We start from the raw sequence: 7592 nt of genomic DNA on the forward strand, positions 1-7592 counted from the left end.
TCAAGGAACGTCAGCTCCTTTGGAGATATTGCACATTGAAGCAAGCATCTTGCCAAGGAGAACATTCCTCCATGAGGTCAGGCTGGAGTTCTACACTGACTGAACATTTCAACAGAGTGTTGTAAATCAATCTAGGACCCTAGTGTAATTTTCCTGATTCATGCCCTTATGTAGGTATAGTTTATTCGATCCTTATATAGGCATAGAAATCATCTCCATATTTAGTCTGAGCCTATGCAGCCCAAATACGGCATGGCTACTTCCCCTAAGTTCCAAGAATCTGCAACGATTTCTTAGAGAAACCCGCCTTCAGCAGCTCGGGACTTCCCCTTGCCTGTATGCTAATTTATCTAGGAAATGAAGGAGTTTTCTAGGGATTTAGTCCCTATATGACGTTATTAAGTCCAATCACACGTCAATATCGGCACCTTCATAGTATAAATATGCCCAGATTTGCCCAGACAAGCACACGGTGGTTTGGAGAAGATCGACTTACTACTTGCCCGACGCCCTGCAAGAGCAAGTGCCGAAGGAAGCCGACCCTCCAGCTGACGCACTGAGAGATGCTGTCTTTTCTCCAGCCGAGAAATCCAGCTCCAGTGTTTCCGGTTTACCCTTGCGGGTTGCTGGGAAATTGAGTTCCGAGAGAGAGATACAAGACCTCCTTCATTCTAAACCAAAGGTACGGAGGTGATTAACCTCTTAGAGAATTCCTTATCAGACTCTTGGCAGAGAATTACTAAACTTAAGCTACTCCTTACTTACTCCCTCCCTCGTACTAGACTTAGGTTAGGTACACCGAGGTAGGCGTATTTTAGAAGCATTAGTTGAGTACTTTTAGCCATCTTTTTTCATTGTATGTATTTTATACGTTTTAAGCAACTTATGGCTTAGAAACCATATCATGCTTTTACAGTACTACTTTATAATACTGTTCGTATTATACGCCTTGTACTTTATAACCAGTATTACGATTGTAGCAGTACATTTCTTATGCTTGAGAGATAAGACTGTTCAATAAATACTTTTATTGAAAACGCCCGTCTTTTCCTTTTCTCAGCAACTCTGGTGAAACTAAGCATGCACAATGACTGAGTGAAATAACTATCTATTGTTTCCGCGACTCTAGAGATACGTTACATTCTGGGGAAACAAAGTTGTCATGTTATACGGTTGTCAGAAATTTTTTCCTTCTTGTTTATTCGAGAAAGTTTCTAGTGAACTCTGTGCTAACTGGCACTCACAATTAAGTTTAATAGACTCGGTAGAGACCTAGTTGACCTCAGTCCTACGTCTAATCTACAGGGTTTATTATTCCACTGCGCAGAGCCTATTGGGAATATAGCAACTACACTACATGGCGCCCAACGTTTGGTAAGGCGATAATTTAATGCTAGATACTAGAGTAACTCAGTCGTGCTTTTCACACAGACCCCTTTTTCCGTAAAAACTCCAAAAGACGTCTGGAGTGGGTTAAAGGATAATATCCGCTAAAACTAAGTAGGATGAGAATCCTATATATTAGTTTTTAGTTTATTCAACGTTGAAGAATACAGTGTTCCAAAATATTGTGCACCTAATCTTTGTTTCCTTGAAACTTGTTCTGCAAAATCTTCAGGCGGTAAAATAATAATGAATGACGAAGAATTAGCTGAAGCTACAGCTCAAGCATTCTTAGAGGCGAGAAATCGCATACAGATTGACCCGGATGCCATAATCATCCCGGTAAATGTAAGAAAAATAATAACTTACAAACTCATAAATAATGGAGTTCCATCAACTGGTGGTAAAGTAATATTTGTTATAGAGGCACATGAATATCGGCAGACAGAGGTATTCTATTCATGGATTCATTTCCCCCCAGCACATAGTGTTACACACGAGTTTCACTACTACAAGATCGAGAACATCCACTGGAATATGTTCCTTACGAGGACATTGAAATTCCATCAACTTACCAAAAGCATGAGCTCTGGTTAAAAGGCGGCCTAAAACATCAAAATCACATTACTAGGCTCGGTCCACTAGGTAGACCAGGAGCCACATGGCCGGTATTAGCCAGCTATACACCTCTTCCTGACATAGAACATATGTCAGACTGAGAACTATTAGACCAGTTAAACCACTGATTATGATTAACAGGCAGTTGGTACAATATGTCATGAGGACTTTAACAGTCCAACCAACTATAAGAATCACACAGCACACCCCTCATCAGGGGAACACAAACAAAATCACACCACAGACTACACTACAAGAGAACTCGGAGAGGGTGGCATAACAAAGACGGGATGAAGTCAGTTGTTGTGCTATTTAGTGTTGGGATACATGTCTGCAAAGCATAACTATCAACAGCCAGGAGAGGGCAGCCTTTGCACGATTTACGAGAGCTGCAGACTTCAGAATGGTTTTAAGAAGCACCAATAATGGTCTGTGTGTGCAAAAGCTTGGCGATTTTAACCCCTAGTACTAGCACCAGTGCAATAATTTGTTTAAAAAAAACATAAATGCTAGGATTCTCCTGAGGAAGCCTCTGCAGCTTGCACCACCCATTGCCCCTGCCGGTGGTGCCAATGACAGCACCAACACAACCACCAACAATCACACTCCTACGTGTGTGATAATATAGACTGTTCAACTCCCCCAAAGCTATAATAATGGTGTGGGTGCCAGCTATAAACTATTTTTAATGCATATTGCATTAATAAATACTTTTTATGTGCTCCTCTCTTAATACAAATAACAGGGCCACCATGGGGCAGACTGTCTTAAGTGCCCGTGTTGGCAATTAAGTGCTGTGCCGAACACGGAAACCACCTTCTCAAATTAAGCATTATCCTAGCCACCCCTCATACTATCTTGTAAGCATCCATAATATTCTACAGGGCACGAAGGTGTGTGAGGGGTTTACCATGGCTCAGTCTGCTCTCATTATCACCAATGCAGTCTATGGCTTGTGCTGCAGAGATGTAAGCATACCAACGGGGGCGGCTCTAGGCTCATGGTGGCCCTGGGCAGGGAGCGCAGGTAGTGCCCCCGGAAGAGGGGGTCCGGGCGGGGCAGAGCGCAGCGGCCAGTGAAGTGGGGGGGTCAGGGTGTTTGGAAGTGGAACAGAGCCGAAGGCCGCCAAATCCTTGCCAGGAGCCGCCACGCAAATATGTATCCATCCTCAGAGGATTATTATATTAAGGATATATATTGGCGTGGTGGCACCTGAGGTTTGGTGGCCCTGTGCAGGTGCACAGCTTGCACATGCCTAAGGCCGCCCCTGATACCAAACTAAATAAGTGTCTCCCTCATAGAAACGCGTGCAAAAAGCAGCTCAAATCTCTGTAGAGGGCTTCAAGTGGGATGCATCCTGCCAGTGCTCAGCACCGGCAGTTCTAACAATCATTAAAAATGCAATAGGTCTCGCCAAGTATTAAGTTAAAGTCATTTGCTTTGCTATACAATACCATTAGCAAAGATAATGGCTTTAACTTAATCAAAGGCGTGATCTATTGCATTTTCAATGCTTCTTGGAGCGGGCAGTCAGTGGCAGCCTCGAGAGCACAAGGGAGGGATTTCAAGTAACTAAAATCAGACCTAGAAACTACAGCCTACCCCCTCCCCAGTACAGCAGTAAAAGTTGCACATAGGGGTGGGGTTTTCAGCCGGTTTCATGGTGTAATGGTTAGCACTCTGGACTCTGAATCCAGCGATCCGAGTTCAAATCTCGGTGGGACCTGAGATTTTATTTATTAATAACCTACACTTTAACTGACATCAGTCTTGAAAATAATCAGTATGTTTGTCTTCACAAACAAATGTTTTTTTAAAAGCGTCACATACATGGCTTTCACTTTAATGGTGGTTATGCCCTTTAACTTGAAAGCGCACCATGATGCGCTTAAAAAAAACAACATTTGCAATGCAATAGCTCAGACTCAGACAAATGCGAGTTTGTTGCATTGCAAATGCTTGTTTATTGTTTCAGTCTTCAGACTCATGCACTGCAGCTGAATGGATTAGTTAACCGATTCCAGTAAGCTCTACGGACTCAAACTTTAATCACCAAAGCAGTCGGGTTTTTGCGGCTTGGCGTTAATTGTTTTGCACCTGACCGCGAAAATATTTATGTAAATTTATATATGTATTTAATAATCCAGGCAGGAATCCTGACTCCACGCTGCACAGGTGGTTTCTAGCAACAGTGGCCGATGGAGAAGAGAGTGTCTTTCGCCTAAACATGGATTGAAAGGTCGACAGTCCTCTGGCGTGAAAGAAATATGCTTTGCGGACGGTTGTGAATCCAATTGAAGCTCATTATGGTTTATAAGTGATGGATTAACCAGTTCACTCAAACGCCGCCATTTCATACTTTAAGCACCACGGCATGGGTGTTTTTGAAGATTGTATAGACTTGCTTGATACCTTAGTAGGAGCATCAAAAGCGTCGAGCACATCGTTCATGCAGCAAGAAAATAAAGGTCACTGGTCTGTTGTGGTATCAAGCAGCCCCAGTGGCCTAATGGATAAGGCACTGGCCTCCTAAGCCAGGGATTGTGGGTTCGAGTCCCATCTGGGGTGGGAAAGAGCAGTTTAGCCGGTTTTGTCTAGATCTTCATTCTCAACAATAGGACTGTAAGGTGGGTGTACGGGAAGTCAAAGGTACATCTAGGGCCCCAATTGCACAACATGAAACCAGAAAGCGCATGATCCTGGCTTCCCTACTTGACCAAATGGTGTGATTCTCAGCACTTGTTTATTTCACTTTCCCTCTTTTTTCTTCATGATCACTTATAAAATTACCATGAAGTACATGAGTTCAAGATGTGCCCTGGACGAAACCAACTCCAGTGTATGATTTTATAAACTATAATGTTGTTCATGACTAATAGCAACATAGCCGCTCTCCCTCCCAAAGAGCGCACATATCGAATGACTTGCATCTTGCTTTACTGTTGCGATTGTTGTTAGTGTGGGAGGAAGGAAAGCGTGGATGTTTCTTAAATTCATGTTAGAAAAATATCGCAAAAAAAATCTATTCTCAATGCACTGAAGAAAATAAATCCGATATACGAAGGTGAATGATATAGAATTTTGAAGCGACTTTATCATATTTTCATGGGTTTGATGAAATAAGGCTTTCCTTTCATGTGTTTAAAGAAGTCGAAATTGAAAGTCACCAAATTGTTCTGGTTTTTCCAGTCAGAGCTCAAGTGAATCCAGCAGGAAGATGTGTCACGTGATCCTTGATAGGCTGCCCTGGGACACCAAAGGTGGCCACCTACGAGGGCGGCCACCCTTGGTGCCATAGGATGGCACAGACCCTGAGCGGTCTAGTGGTTAGGGGGACCAGTGGTCCCGCAGTGAGGTCACTTCCTGTTCTGGGGGGAGGAGTTGAAGGGCTATATAGCTCAGGGGGCGAGGGTCAAGCGCCCTCTTTGTTCCGGTCGCAGCGGCGGGTTGACCCTCGCCCCCAACCCCAGGCTGACCCTGCATCGCGGGACGGTGTCTGCCCGGCGTTTTCCCTCCCATCCGCTTACCCTGCTCTTGGGCAGATTGGGGGGTTGTTTGGTGTTACTAATGAATTATCTTTGTGTTGCAGGCGGAGTTACAGGGCGATCCAATACAGGAAGGTACAGAAGGGTACCCTCTACAGGAGCACCGGAAGGGTGCGTGAGCGAATTATCCCCCAGGGAGATCCACTGTGGATCCTGGAGGACCGACGGCGCCCCGTTAGTCCTTCGGGCGATTGTGCACCTGAGCAACCGGGGGTTGCCAACGCTCCGCTCCCCCGAGGAGGAGGGGCGTGGGTATTGGGCGAACGAGGGGTTCGCCGGGGGAGGGGTTAGACCTTCCCCCCAAAACTGACAACGCCCCTACGGTTAACACCGCGGGGGTTATGACTCATCAGGTGGGCGGGTCGCGAGGGGCGGCCTGCTCTGGATCGCCCGTAAGATAACCCAACATGTCGGCATAATGTATATGCTAATAAATCTGCAACAACTTTCTCCATCAACTTGTGTTGTGTCGGTTATTGGTGGAGGGGTGTGTTGTATGAAGAGAGGTCTGGGTTTGGGCCGATATTGGCACTATGTATATTACGGATCAGTACCGTGATATTTAATATTTCACTCTCAGAACTTAAACCAAGTAGAGGGCGCAGGAGGAGGCTCCGGGGTGACTTTACCCACGCCTCGGGGCTCCCCTGAAGCATTGGCAGGAGCGGGGCCCTATATGGGCCCCGGGGAGTCTGAATGTACGTGGGTTTAAGGGGCGGGGTCAACATCATGAGACATGTAAGGTGCGCTCATATCACGTTAGAAGAAACAAACGCCATCATCGCCCAGCAGTGAAAAGCTTCCAGCGAGAGGTAAATATAACTCAGCCCAAAAATACCTCACACGTCCCTGAGACCCTAAGGGGAGCCAGCGCAGTCCTCCTCTGTCTCGGGCCTCAAAATGCATGTGCACCAACTATTCACTGTTGCCACTTATGTACAAGTGATCAAAGACGAAAGAGACTGTTTGATACATTCCATTTATAATCCTGGGTTGATGTTTCAACAGGTCTAGGCTCTGTGGCGCAATGGATAGCGCGTTGGACTTCTAGGCTGGCCGTGGAGGCATTCAAAGGTTGTGGGTTCGAGTCCCACCAGAGTCGTTTTGATACAAATTATGATAGAAACTTTCTTTCATACATTTTGAGAAAGAGCACAAGGAGCAGGGTTGGTTTGTGCATGTTTTTCCAGAGCTGCGTTTGGTTCCCCAGCCCGGCCCTGGGGGCCCTGTGCAGCCCCTGCTCGCCCTGATGAAGCCCTCTGAAGCCCAGCTGTTAGCATCACACATGGGCCAAAACGTGTGGTCAATGACTCCTCCTCACATGCAGGACATTTGCCAGTGCGCTGGGAGTGTAGAGTGCATTGGGCAGGGAGGGTCGTCATCCACTCAGTGCCGTGCAGGTGTGAGGGAGTCTTTGCACTTTGTGCACACAGGGTCTGTGTTATGTTAACACCTATGCGGTTTCACCAGAGAACCGCGACAGGGTACATAGCTGCCAAGGTTTCAGATAACTTATGTGTGACATTTTTATAATGTCAGTGTAATTATGAGTGATATTCAACGGCTATGAGTGACACTTTTGTTATAACATGGAATGCCCCTCTTCCCCCTCCCTGCCCTTCTCCCCTTACTTGGTCTCTCCCTCCTGTAGAATGTTGGAGTGAAGTTCGCCTTGGAATGTTGGGGAGCTCACTCCAGTAGTTGGCACTAAAGAATCCGGGTCTATTAAACTCCTCTTCTTCTCTCAACCTGTGTGGAGTATCCTTCTTAACAATTTGGCGACTGATACCGTGCTGGGACGGTAGGATTCTTTCCCCTGTTATAGCTGCCAACTACAAAAGTCAACGGATCATAAGAGAGGCGTAGCGGCGCTGCATTCACCCCTGTGACGGTTCAATCATTGTGAAGTAATCCATTGAGCTTATCCGAGGTTTGTGACATTTCGGTGAGCAGGAAGAGATTAAGAGACCCTGTTGTTTCAACATCTAAGCAGCAACCGTCTCATTCACATGAGAACTGTGTCTGGGGATGTAAAGGTGTTTCCTC

At 45.8% G+C, this 7592-nt stretch overlaps 3 non-coding genes across 3 annotated transcripts; all 3 read left to right on the forward strand.

Moving 5' to 3' along the window:
• The first annotated feature begins 3655 nt into the window (after nucleotides 1-3655).
• Nucleotides 3656-3727, forward strand: TRNAQ-CUG (transfer RNA glutamine (anticodon CUG)). The gene has a single exon. It is a non-coding gene; the product is annotated as a tRNA-Gln (tRNA).
• Nucleotides 3728-4496: 769 nt separating this feature from the next.
• TRNAR-CCU (transfer RNA arginine (anticodon CCU)) lies at nucleotides 4497-4569 on the forward strand. The gene has a single exon. It is a non-coding gene; the product is annotated as a tRNA-Arg (tRNA).
• A 1990-nt stretch (nucleotides 4570-6559) lies between these two features.
• On the forward strand, nucleotides 6560-6648 carry TRNAR-UCU (transfer RNA arginine (anticodon UCU)). The gene is given in 2 exon segments: nucleotides 6560-6596; nucleotides 6613-6648. It is a non-coding gene; the product is annotated as a tRNA-Arg (tRNA).
• The last annotated feature ends 944 nt before the right edge of the window (nucleotides 6649-7592 follow it).

Source organism: Lissotriton helveticus, chromosome 1_2, assembly GCF_964261635.1.
Source record: "Lissotriton helveticus chromosome 1_2, aLisHel1.1, whole genome shotgun sequence".
NCBI lineage: Eukaryota > Metazoa > Chordata > Amphibia > Caudata > Salamandridae > Lissotriton > Lissotriton helveticus.